This window comes from Apteryx rowi, unplaced genomic scaffold (assembly GCF_003343035.1).
Source record: "Apteryx rowi isolate R43461 unplaced genomic scaffold, aptRow1 scaffold_142, whole genome shotgun sequence".
Taxonomy (NCBI): Eukaryota; Metazoa; Chordata; class Aves; order Apterygiformes; family Apterygidae; genus Apteryx; species Apteryx rowi.
Window position 1 is genome coordinate 224,906 of NW_020447664.1, and position 13,677 is coordinate 238,582.

The 13,677-nt window shown below is 46.5% G+C and overlaps 1 long non-coding RNA gene across 2 annotated transcripts in view; it reads left to right on the top strand.

Moving 5' to 3' along the window:
- The window catches only part of LOC112962136, a 52,580-nt gene that overhangs the window by 32,641 nt on the left and 6,262 nt on the right, over positions 1–13,677 (top strand). For both annotated transcript variants that reach the window (XR_003252211.1, XR_003252212.1), the window contains 5 exons: positions 5,893–6,182; positions 8,591–8,772; positions 8,905–9,076; positions 10,021–10,121; positions 11,964–12,296. This is a non-coding gene — a long non-coding RNA (uncharacterized LOC112962136). The remainder of the gene's footprint in view (positions 1–5,892; positions 6,183–8,590; positions 8,773–8,904; positions 9,077–10,020; positions 10,122–11,963; positions 12,297–13,677) is intronic.

The window sequence follows — 13,677 nt, forward strand, 5'->3', positions numbered from 1 at the left end:
ACGAAGGTCCCAAGTTTCTTCCACTGCCAGGGGACATGTGAAAGCTTTGAACACACGATACAGAGATAAGTAGAGACATATGTCTTATGCCAGGCCAAGATGGTTTTATAAAGAGTTTCTGGCCACGTCTGGTAAAGCATTTAATAACTTTGCTGCCAGCAGCCAAAAGGCAGTCAAATATTTAAAAGCAGCAATAAAAGTTCCTGTGTGAGTCAGAGTTGTACAGAAATCCTGCTAGCGAATTTCCCCATGGTAGCCTGCAGGACTAGCTGGAAAAAAACGCTGCAAAATTCTGCTAGTATGAAGTATTTTTTAACAAGTCTTTGGAAGTGGCATGGAATGTCCCTGCAAAGCCCCTGAAACCAGATCCCAGGCTATGTGCAGCCTGAACAGCAATTCTGGTATTTTTTCTTTAATTACTGCAGCCACAAATCCTATTATTTTACTCCTAGGGAATCAGAGAGAGGTCAATTTCAGTGTGACCTTTATGTGGCATCTCGCTTGTGGAAGATGCATGACTGTATTTCTTTAACCTGGAATCCAGCATACTCGAATGTCCATACCACAGATGGAGTGAAATGCTGCCCTGACATGTGCACGGCCTGGACTCAACTCGCTTTTCTTCCTTCCTGCCAAGCTATCTCTTGTAGTGCTAATCAAGTACCTCTTCTTTTTCTTTCAAAGTCCTTGGGTGATCCCCTTCTGCTTGCAAAGTCCAGTGAGAGCCTGGGCTTTTCTGGAGATGAATCTCATTAAGATCCAAGGCCACAGAAATTTCTCTGCTAATTCTTCCTTGCCAAAGCCTTGTCAGTAACCAGCATGTCTGGGTCTGGCTCCACTGTGGGCAGCAGTGCTGGCAGCCCAGGACTAGGCAGTCAAGGGTATGTCAAAGTAGCTCACTCTGAGCCCCAGGTTCATGGTGCTGGTGGATGCAGGTGCTCTCCCCAGCTCTTGGTCATCCACTTGGAGAGGAGGTGGTGCTGATGGAGGGCGCAGAGGAGGAGATGAGGGGCAATGCTCCTGACACCTGCCTGGCAGGTTGTGTCATTGGATATACCCTCCCTCGCTATTCTGAAGTAGTGCAGGTTGGTGTCTCCTCGTATTTTGCGAACTCTTTCCCACTGCTTTGTGGGACAGTGTCAGGAGTCCAAATCTGGTTTGGATGCTCTTCTCTGGAGCACATGGAGCTGATCTGGAAGCGCTGCCTACCCTGAATTCCCCCTCCCCACCCCAGGACCTTGGCTCTTCTCCTGCAGCTGAAAATCCCCTGCGAGCTATTCCTGTTTCTTTGTCATTTCCAGTAATTTTGCCCACTGAAATGGGGAGGGGAAGGTCATTTCCCCAAACCAGAACRTCGGGAAATGTTTTCTTTCAGTTTTGCTGTAAAAAACAGGGTAGTTGGTGAGGAAAGTAAGTCTTTCTCAGAGCTGCTTCGCAGATCCATCCACAGACATGCTACACCAGAGTGACAGCGTCAGCACAGCGCGGGAAACCTCGCCAGAGAGGCTTTGYGCTAAGCAAGATCAGGCTCCCCATGACATGGGTTGCCAGCATGCCTGCTGGGGGGAAGCAATCTATCATCAGAGATGCAGCCCTGGATGTCCTAATTCCCAGTTCTGTGCTCTAACCACAAAACTCTCCTCCTTGCCTAGCAGAAGAAAGCCTGAAATAACCTGCCTTTCCTCCTCCCCCACTTACAAGACTGTTCAGTTTGACTGTATAATCTTTAAAATAACCTGCAGGCAGGATGAAGAAAGTTGCTCTTGTAATTGTGCGTGAGGACAGCACTTATTCTTGTGCATGGAAAATCAGCTTTCTGCCTCTGGGCCTACAGAGGGGGCCTGCGAACCACAGCATGGGTGGTACGTCCCAGCTGCCTGCCAAGGGAGCAGAGAGGAAAACTAGGGAGGTTAGCACAAAGGGCAGGAGACACCCTCTCCTTCCCCTGGGACTTGTCTCAGAGAGCCCAGCTCTCTGGGTGGTGCTTCCCACAACCTGCCTGGCTGGTGAGCCATCCTCTGAAGGTGTCTGACCTTCGGGAAGATGTGCCCTTTGCAGGCTGCTTTGAACACACAGGAGAGGAAAGAGATAACAAAGTAGTATCTGGTTACAGACCTTAGCGTCCTCCTTTCTTCCTGTCCAGGGCAGGAGGTCTCCCCTCCTGGGTGTCAGGAGAAACTCTTCCAATGGAGTATTTGACAGGGAAAATTTATTACACGCCTGTTATGACTTGTCGCAGATTTGGGTAACACTTGGGGAAAATGCTGTCAACAGCTGCATGCTTCTCTCCTCTGAAACCCTAAGGAGCCTGACAGAGCTCAGCTCCCTCCCACTCCTGCTTTCATGGAGTCCGAGGGAGTAACTGGGTCTCGAAAGCCAGCCCTCCATTGCAGCATGGGGGGGGATGCCAGCACGCAGCCTGGCCAACGGTTGCTCCCTCCAAGGACAGCTGTGGTGCCCAGGGTGGCTGCAACCAGTTTGTGTTAGCATGGGTTCATTGGTCGGGGATGCACTATTCAGCAGGACAGCTAGTGAAGCAAGATCCCTCCAGCTTCACAGGCTCAGATCATTGTAAGATCTACTGTGCAATTCAGCATATTTATCTTATAATGATAGTGCAGCCCTGGGGCTTGTCTCTTGATTAGGTCCTCACTGATGCAATGCCTTGGTGTTGCATCAAAACTGAMATTCAGACTGATGGGGTCATGCTCCCGGGAGGAGGCAAGGCACTGATCCAGATTGTAGAGTTTGCATTTGTTTATATGTTTGGGTTTTTTTCAATTTAAAATCATGCAAATCTGAGATGGCATTGGTGACCCCTACACTTCCCTCTGTGTGCACACACATTACTCCTTGTGCATCAACAGAGCATACCCCAGCACAGGTAGCATGGGGCAAAACTGTTTTTTCTAGCTCTTGCTAGTGATAGGCAAAGGAGAAGCCTCAGTTTGGCCTTTCGGATCCCCCAGCTGAAGCTGAAGTGCCACTTCTCAAGCATAAATAGTGGAGCTACTTGTAAGTCTGCAGCACTGAGAAGATAGCATGTGTCTTGTACACAGGTTCTCACTCCCCAAGCCTCAGCATCCAACATGGGAGCATCAACTGGAGAGGACTTTGTCATGGTTGGCTGTACAGCCATGTTGGTCACCTTCTGCTGATGGGATGTACAGATGCTGATGTTTCCTGTGTAGTGGCAAATTCATGTGCCACAGCAGTCTGTGGGGCTGTAATGATTCATGGGGACCAGGAAAACCTAGTCTTATCTTCAGGGAGAAAACTGCTGAGCTTCAGGTTTCAAAGCCTTGGTTCAGTGGAATTACAGGTTCAAATCCTGAGAGGGTCAAACAAGGTCTTTCTTCCTCGGAGACAAATGGAGTGTCATGCAGTAAATTGCCTATGATTCTCTTTGTTAGATGCTGTGTTACTTTGAAAACGGCATCATGACAGATCTTGGCTTTCTGCAAAATAAATAACTGTTTCATTTATCAAAAAGGTTTGCTTTCAGAAATGTCGCCAGCCTTTTAAGGCATTAGAGGCTCCTGGGAATGAAGGAGACCAGAGGAACACAAGATGCCACTTTTCTTTTCTTACTCTATTTTATTTGACATTTCACTTTTTTCTGCTTATTTGAAAAAGCCTCAGTGAGGAGTGATTCCTGGCTGTGGCATGTTCCAGCAGACGTGGTGGAGTGTGACAGCGAGGAACCTGAGCTGCCTGACTTCCCCTCGGGGAGGCGGGGAGCGACACGTGCTTGCTATGTCCGTGCTGCATGGAGTTGCCCCTGTTTCAGAGGAGCTCGGAAATTGCTCTTCTCCCCAGGGCAGCAGACATCGCCCAACAAGCCCATTCTTGGGTCTCTAGAAATGGAAGATACGGTTCCTCTGGKGCTGACAAAATCACAGCATCAGGACTGATCAGTGGTGAATAACCAGAATGTTTCTGCTCTCTTAGCTGAGACAATACTTCCTTGGCACTAATACCTGCCRGAGCATGAGATGCTTTGCTCGTTTCTTACAGACCATCAGTACAGAGTAACATGCTCAGCTTTGCTGCATGTAATATGGCACACAACATAGGTATAATTGTTCCAACAAGACACCTGTTGAACACAAATATCACAGGTGAATTCCCTCTCGGGACTTTTACAGAGATAGCTATGTGCAGAGATATCTGGCAAGGCAGAGAAACAGTTTTGAAACTTTCCTCTATTTTTCTCTTCTTTTTGAGGTATCTTGTATGTTTAACTATTGCCACATACTGATTTCTTGTCTAAGAATATAATGCACCAGGTGAAATGTCAAAAAGTAGACACTACTCAGCATGAGCCAGAGTAATTTATTTTATAGCATGAGCAACAGAAATTTATTTATTCTGTGCCTGACATAACAAGCCCTTGTAGTGTCCAGCCAGCATCCTAGTAATATTTTTAAAAGACAAATGACTCAAGAAGTACTGCATGCTGCTTTTGTGTCTTCTACTAGATGCCTTCAATGCTTTGAAAATGCCTGAGAGTCCTAAGTAGCAAGCAGGAATTGGCATCCCCTGTTTACACGTGAGAAAACAGAGGTAAAAGAGTTTATGGCTCCTGTTTCCAAAAGCAGCCACTAGCTTTGAATCTCTGTCTTTTTTGGTGCCAAACTGTGAGAGATTTTAATGTTCTGGCATGTGTGCAGAACAAAGACCAACTGTTCGCTGGTTTAACTGGTTTGACTTGTACATAGCTCTGTTGAAAAGGTACCTTAGTGTGAAGTCTGTGTAATGCAGTGAAGAAGCAGATGTTCCCTCCGTCCCTATTGCCCATCAGGTCTGGATTTTAGAAGTGCCCCAGCTGAAGCCAACAGTGTTTGCACTGTCCAGCGCCTCTGAGACCTAGGCCAGGTGTTAGATCAAATGTCTGGAGCTGAGTGTGTAACATTCTTTCAGATGTGATTCTCAGTGATTTTTTTCCAGACAGATGCGGGAAGTCTGTGGTAGAGCCGGGAACAGAGCCTGTTCCTGTGCTGTGAGAGGCTGTGCTTCTGAGAAGACACAGGCACATCTGTACAAAATAAATGTTGTGATTTCATGGCTGGAGCTGAATGGCACCAAACAGTTGCAAAAGGGGATTTTTCCCTAGTTTCCAGGTTCACAAGGATTCACACTGTATCTAAAACCTCAAAACCTCTGAAATTTAGCAGGAAGTAGCTTGGTGCTTCTTTTTGGGTCAGTTATGTCAGGGCAGCTTTCCAGAGAGTTACTGTGTTTCTATGTGCAGCTCAGTTGATGGATGGACTTCATGGAGAATAACTGGGCAGGAAGGCTCAGGGAACTGACGAGCTAGAGGTGAAAAACAGATTATAAGGCTGATCTTAATACCAGCTTGCACTGAAGAAGAGTATTTTACTCCAGTACATTGACTTCAATTGTATGTAGTAAACTGCATCCTGACCTGAACAAAGGAATGAGATTGGGCTTATGGGTGGATGATGCACATTGTGGCTTCTCTTGCTCTCATGAGTTGCCCAGAAAAATCATACATTTCTTTTTTCTTTAACTCATTAATTGAGCTTATCTGTGATGGGAAAGCTTGTCCTATGTTCTGTGTCTAAACATCCCACCCTGCCCCTGTGAGAGCTGCATGGCAAGCCCTCCTGAGCGTGCCGCTGGGACTGCCAGGCTCGGRCGATGCCTTGCAGCCCAGCTGACCTGCCCGTGGCTGTGTGGTGTTTGCAAGGCTGGGACAGCCATACCATTACAATCAGATTGGATGTGCAGTTCCCTGTCTTTACCCTGTTTGGATGGATGCAGTTCCAAGGCACAGACTTTTATGGCCTGGTGTTTACATGATCCGGGCTCAAAGATTACTTTCTGAGGACATTCCCTTTATCTGTTTAAAATGTGCTGTTTCCATAGGTTGCACCTGCTCTCCAGGATACTACCCAGGGGTAAACATAAAGAAGGCAAAAAGCCAGCAACACGCGTGCAGTTCCCACGGGAAATGCAGGCAGGTATTTCTCTACATGCGGTAAAATGCCAGGTTCTGGGTGTCTGCTCTGTCCCTTTGCTAGGATGAAGCTACCGGCACCAAGCCTCCTATGACAGAGAGAGGGCTGTGGTCTGTGCAGCTGAGTTCTGCCTTCAGTGAGCCCGCTTGGGCAGCCTGGAGCTGAAACCACATCCCAAACACCCCTCTGCCGGTACAGGTGAGGGATTGCTGCTTTCTTTGAGTAAAATTGCAGTCAGCCTTAATTTTCTTCTCATTTCTGTTTTAAAAAATGCTAGCTATTAGGCTGTCATTAGCCAAAAATTAGTGAGAGGAGTTTCAGACTAAAAAGCAGGACTTACAGTTTCCACTTATCAGAGAAACCTTGATTTTTTTTCAGTGAAACTACTTCCATAAAGAAAATTTGTTGAAAAACATTCTTTATGAAAGTATTTCACCTGTCGGCCGTATGAAGGAGGTGAAAACTCCTCAGGCCCTTTCCACTGTGAATATGCAGTATTTTCTGCAGTAAAAGCTGAATCTTTTACCTGTGGTCGAATTCACCATTTTTTTGATCGATATCACTGTCACTGAAACATGTAAATGCAAGGAGTTTGGGTGAAACTCTAGCCGATATGCGGCAGGGTGCAATCTTGGGCTGGCAACAGGATGGAACCAGTGACCTAATAAGCCATTTCCTTCTCTAATTGCTATGATTCTATGGTTTAAAGAATTACGCGACGTGTATTTTAGTTGGAACAAGACACTATTATTGAGTAAAGTGCATAATAATTGTGTTTCAGAAGGTGAAATAAACGTCTATCACCAGACACTTTAATCCATCATTGTACTTTGCTAAATTACTGAAATTGCACTACATTCAGTACTAAAATTACTCGTAATAAAGTGATTGCTGAACTGACACTCACAAAAAGATGTCTAGTACCTACATTTGTTTTCCTAACTGACAGTTTTAGACTTCGATCTAGGGAGGGAGGAGCACCCCCAGCCTGCCTTTTAGTTAATAGGAATGGAAGGCACGTAGCCCCTTGCAGAGTTGTAGTCTTTTAGCTCTGACGAACCTGCCTGCATGAAGTAGCCTCCAATTTCCTACTGCTTTCAGGTTCTTGCCTGGGTCACTGGATAGATCCATTTTGCCTACATTTACAGAAATGTTAGATTTTGATTCAAGCCTTTCTTGTAATAATATACCACTTATTTATATTGTTCTGCATTTTCTTCACTGAGCATTCACAAATTAATGCCACATTTTGCAGACTGATTTAAGTGAGTTGGCTAAAAATACATAGCGTGATCATTGCTCCTGAACTCTGTGAAAGGCACGTTCCTCATCCTGGATCTCCGATGGCACTTTGGAGGTGCCTGTGACTTCTGTTACTTCTTCCTCCTGCAGTTCCACTGGCCTGTAGGGATTTTAGTTGGCATAAATCAAAAGTAAAATCAGATCTCATTGTTTCAGTGCCTGGATATGGCATTTATATCTGGCCCACTTAGAAGGATATTAGTTTTCTGTCTTATAAAATATTCTGAAGAAGTTAAACTGTATAGCTAACTGATGTTGAGCTAAACAAAGTTCTTGTTTTTTAAAACTTTAACTATGTAGTATGTAGTCACATGCTTGGGAGAATACATGGCCAGTTTTTTCCTCATGCTAAGCAGTATTCTTTTGCAAAGGTATGTAAGTCCTTTCTCATGAGATTGAGTGAACAGCTGAGGAAATATCTGTTTTATATAGGGAAAAACGCTTTACTGTAATATGGAAATGATCATTCAATTACAGTTCACAAGAATTTTATTACTGACTCCTGCCCTTGGAAAACTGACTTATTTTCTGAAGACCAAAATCTTCTTTTCTTTCTCTGGGCTTTTCCTAGCCTGGCTCAAAACAGATCTTTAAGAAACTTAGTTGCAATATATTAGAATTTCTCTTTGGAAGAGAAACACATGCTCCATCCAGGAAATACTGAATTTAAGTCACCTGTTGATGTTCTATGGCCTCAGCCAAAGGGAAGAAACCCTTCTTCATGGCAGGTGACATAATCTTTAGAGTTTACTGACTGCTCTAACAACGTATCGAACACTCATATAGATTTTTTTTCTGCCTCTCCTTCACATGAAAGGAGATGTGAATGTCTCCTTCATTAGCAGTCACTGTATAACATATTCACATACTGTAGGATTATTAAAAAGTTTCAACAAGCTAAGCAAATATGAGGAATTCTGATGGGAAGGAATTAAAACTGTCCATTTTTTTCTTCCAAAATAAATATGCGAGTTAATCTGAAAAAGTGAAGAGTGCCAAATATTCGTCCTATGTGCTAAAGTGACTCATGGTGAAGGTAGACAGTTTTATAGAGCAATTTCTTTACTTGCGCTGGAAATGGATTGCTTCCAAGTGACACTTATGAAACAATTAGCTGTTCATGGATAATCAGATTTGTATGGAAATGTAAAGATATGTGATTTAGCTGTGATCTCAGCTGGAAAGTGACCAAGGGTGGTAGGCCATACTCCAGAGAAAAAATCCCCTTTCTTTTATTAAATGGCACTTTTGCTGAAATGTGCTGGATTCAACCAAGTAACAGCTCCCTTGACTTTCATTACTAGGATGACACACGACTGATTTGCATCATTAGAGATCCTTGCTGATGACTGAACTGCTTCGCATACAAATGAGACCTAACCTGAACAGCTGTTCAACTGGTGGATGTGAAGGATTTACAGTGCTGGATCAGGTCCCCTCTTAACACCCATCCAAGGGAACTCGACTCTGGACTGCTGGAAAACCTGTAACTTTTCATACTGATATGTCTAGAGCTTGGGAGGGGGCAGAGCTGGGGGACCAGATGGGTGTGAAAATGGTTGAAAGCTTTTTCATTTTGAAAATGAAACATTTTAAATTTAAAATGCTCATTTTTCAGCCTTCCCTATCCCGTGAAATAGTCATGCATATGTTAGAACGTGAAGTGCTTTTATATACCTTCCACACGTTGCACCGGCATTGAGTAACCATCAGTCTTTGGGGAGCAGTGCCATCCCCCTGTCTCAGTACCCAAAGAGATGATGCTGCCTGTAAGAGATGATGCTACAAAGGTGAGGACCCAGCCATCCTTCCTCCGTCATGCCCAGGGCAGCCAGACTTTGACTGTTGTCGCCTCAGGGCCAGCCTATACAGGGCTCTGAGCATATGTACACACACCCCATGCCCCATACAGTGCCCATACAAATGGTTGCATGAAGCAGGGCAGTACTGACAGAGTAGCAATGGCTCATCCTGTGTCTTAAGATGCTTTCTGTGGGACCTGCACTGTTCAATGTCAGAGATATCACTGACAGAGCAGCTGGATTCAGAAAAATGTTTAGAGGGCTTTCAAGAAAGCATATGTACAAGGCTTTAAAAGCGCTGCTCACCAAGCTATGCTAGCACATGCAGACAAAGCATCTTGGTCTTGAAAGGATGCTTTTACACTGCTTATTCCTCCACTGAAGCTGGCAGTAAAGGGAATGAGGACTGTGGTCCTATCAGCTGTCCAATAAAGCCCTGACTATATGAAGGCTCAGACATGAAAGCAGACACCTGGCACCTCTGCAGTATATGTTAAGTGCAGAGCTACTGACGGTAGAATCCTTCTGATGCTACTTACTGTGGTGGCAGAACTCAACTTGTTATAATCATATCCTCCATTCGTGAGTGTGGTTTGTTTTATCTCCAGGTTAAAGGGGTGTTGGGATCCCAGATGGAAGGGGAAGCTGTTTGGCTTTCATGGCTTTGTTTACTTATATAAGGCCTAACAAACATGGTTGTTAAGGCCCCCTAGGAGGTCCTTCTATGAAGCCAGGGGCTATTGGATTAGGCAAATGAGAGCCAGAGATTTGCCTAATGGCTTGACAGGCCATGAGGGATTAGACTGTTGTGGGCTGATGTAAACTTGTGGGACAGAGGTGCTGTGGCATGGGTCTCTTCTTAGCCATGGATAAATGTCTTGTCAATGTGGGTTAATCTTGTTTGCCTTGTCTTTCATAACGCTGCATTACAGGACACAACCTCAGCCAATTTAATCACCATTGGAATTGAGTTGTAGGCTCTTGTTTCATGCATACACCACCTCCATTACACAGCACTTGCAGCATTACAGAGGTCAGTAATTAACAGTAATTTTTAACTTGCATTGGTTCAAGCTTCTGAAATAGTTGCTCCTTTGAGACCAAAGCTTCAGTCCCAGCTGGCTGAAGGCTGCTCCCTCTACGGAGGCCCCTCTGCTGCCTGCACTGCGGATGGGATGCTTCATGCTCCTTTGTCAAACACTGGCATTAACTATGTCTCCTCCTCTGCAGATAACCTAGTTGCCCCTTTCACTGAGCTGGCTTCCTGACTTGTCACTATGCTGTGCTCAGGGCACCATGCCAGCACGAACATGGCACCCTGCAATGCCTGAAGGACACCTGCAGAGAGCACCCACTTGGCCTGGCACACTCTGACACTTTTCATTTAATTGCAAGTGGGAGCTGGTGGTGACTATCCTCAGAGACAGGAACCAATTAACAGTGAAACTGAAGTGCCAGGGCTGCTAAGGGATCTTAAAGTGGATTTGGTACTCCTCTGCCCCCAGGTGTCTTTACCTCAGTCTGATGGGCTATCAGTGTGGATGGGGCCAAGAGGAAAGCACCCCCACCCTCTCTGGCACCGGCTCACCCCAGGTGGAAGGGGCAGTGGGGAGCTGCTCTGGCCTCCTCTGAGAGGGCAGGAAACTCTTCAACGCAGTCAGCACTGCAAAGATCCTGGCCTGTAGCATCAGCAGTGTGTGACTGCAGAGATGTTGGTATTGCTCCTGCATGGGTTCACAGAGCATTGTGGCTTGCTGCAGCATGTCCTACAGATTGAAGACTTCTGCTCATGGCCCACCCAAAGAGCAGCCACCTCTGCTGAGCTTGATTTGCCCCATTCTGCTCCCAGAGCACAGCCCATTTTTGTCTCATTAAGSTGCAGGATCCATCCCATCCAGCCCCATGTTTATCACACTTTCTAGTCTAATGTCCTCACATTCCCTCACTCCAGATCTTCCCCCAGTCCTCCCTGCAAGAACATGAAGAGCCCAGCAGAGCCAGGTCCAACACAGGAGCTGGGGTCCAAACATTTGCAGCCACTGGGGATGCATGGCCCCGAGCCTTGGTGATGGATGTTTATCAGAGCAGGGGGAGCCAGCAAGATTCACAGCAGCACATCCCCCAGCACGGAGGCAGCCTCCCCTGAACCTATTAGCATTTGCATGGCACTGGCAGGGGACAGAGCAGGTGGGAGGAAGAGCTCAAGCCAGTCACATTTGCCCCACAATGGGCGGCATCTTGCTCAGTTGTGCAAATTGCCCTTGCACTCTGGGGGGCCATAAGCCCAAATTGCTCCTCCTCAGGAACCCCAGCTCCTCCTACCCACCTCATCACAGGACTCACCCCTCAGTATGGCCCCTTAGCCCTGCACTGAGTGGGTGGCAGTGCTGGAGGGAGAGGGAGAGATGGGGACTGCATTGGTCAGCGGTGCTGGAGTGCCAGGTGACAGTTTCCCATCATCAGTGACAGGGGAGAGACTGCCTTGTATGTGCATGCTAATGGCAGGCACCTGGACTCAACAACTGCAGAGACAGTGGTGTGAAAGTGTCCTAGGTCTTGTCCCTGACACCTTCACTTGCCCAGGAGAGAAAAACTGCAGGTGCCAAAAGGTTGTAAATAAAGTCCTTGCAGCCTGGTCCTTTGCTAACTCATCCCTGAGACAACATTGAGTCTTCTTGGATGAAAAGGGCTGCAGAGCAGTGAGCTGCAGCCATGGTAACAGCAAAGACCCTCACCAGCTTCACAAACTTAGCATGGTCTTTTGTGCCACCCTCAGGGTGCTGGGCCAGGTCAAGCCCTGGGGCTTTCCTGGCTGACCCACTACCTGAAATGCCTTCTGTCTCTCATCTACTTCTCTGTCTTCCTTTCCTTACAGGTAGTGGGAAGTTGTTAGTTGCCATGAGAACACAAACAGGAGAAGCTCTTAGGAGAGGATGTGTAATGGGGGATTTTCCCTCTGTGCTGCAGACTTCAGTTGTGTCCATGGCTCTGCTCTTCCCCACACCACGGCACAGAACTCTGGGCAAGGATGAAGCTGGGAAACAACAACGGGCCAGCGCAGAGCCCAGAACACAGCAGGGCATCCATGATACAGTCTCAGAAGAGCCTATGCCATCTTCTAAATCATCTGTGGAGTGGGACCTGGCAGAGAAAAGTACAGCCCACCTCCATGGAGATGACAAAGGTTTGTGGACTGAAGCAGTGAGAGGTAAGGTTCACCCTGTATATGCACTACTGCTTGTGCTCCTTTGCACTAGAACTTAGTGGAAGCTGACCCAGGTGAGCTGCTTGGGAAACACAGCTGTGAGAACAGGGTTGTACTGGTTCACTTTGGYTCTGCTAAGGGCAGAAAGGCTTCACATGTCTTGGCCTTCCCTGCTACCAGGCAAACACTGTGCTCTGGCTGCAGATTGATATCATCACGTGAGCCTACAGCTGCACCCTGCCATAGGCCAACTTTGCACTGCTCCGTAGGAGCAAAGGTGGTTGAATGCACTTTATTGCTGCACTTTATTATTAGACTGAACTAATGAGTTCTACTAATGCAGAAAACCCTGCATGACAAAGAAGCCCTTGATCTTCTTTCACATCCTTCCTTACTTCTAACCCCTTTAACATTTCTTGACTGTAGCTGAAGAGTCCTGCCGGTGATAGACCAGGCACACCAGGTGGCAAAAAGCAGGGTTTTTGCACAGTGTATACTCTTGGTGAAGTGAGCTATCTGAGTTTGGATCCTGCCTCTTAAAAGATCTTGCTGATGATTCTTATATTATGGGGAAACATTGCTCTTCACCAGGCCTGGAGCTAATTTGCATTTTGGTGTTGGCATTTTGGTTGCAGGCCAGTCCCAGGAGATTCTTGGGTTGGGGCAGGAGGACAATTGCTATCTAACTAACGCACATGCGCATACCACACATGCTCCGACAGCCACCATTCCTCAAACACTAACCTTCTGCCACCCTTCCTTCCCTAGGAACGGGAGCCTTATGGAGCAGTGCCCTCCATTCTTGTGCAAAACTGACCCCTCGGGGAAGAGGAAAAGGAAGGAGATGGCTCCTGATCTGGGCATGATGCTGGGCAGCCCAGGGTGCCCATCCCTAAGAGGAGTCAGTGTTTTATTCATTCTCTCTGAGAGCTAGGCTTTACAGACAGAACAAATCACTCTGCAGAGGACTAGCACATGCTTATATATCTCCTGTGCCCTCTGCATGTCCTACTTTACAAATTGCATAGTCCTGGGATAGCCTTTCTGCCTAGCAGAGAGCTACTGGGGTAAAGCCTCAAGTTCCCAGAATAAAGTTCTTTGGTCATCTCCATTTGTACTGTCCAACTGTCTGCAGAAGAAGTATACTGGGGAGAGAACCTGTCACACTGAATACACCATCACTGAATACAGGGAGCTCTTGCCTCTTGCTGTGCCTTTAGAGACCACTTTGTTCTCTGATTCCTTTTCTTTAACTGGTTCTGTCTTTACTTGTTGGAGTCCTTGTACTTAGACAAGATGCAAGTTTTGCATAATAAAGGGGCTTCCTAGTAGCTGGCTGTGTATCCTGCTGCTTCATGTCTCACATTGCTGAAAATGAAATAGA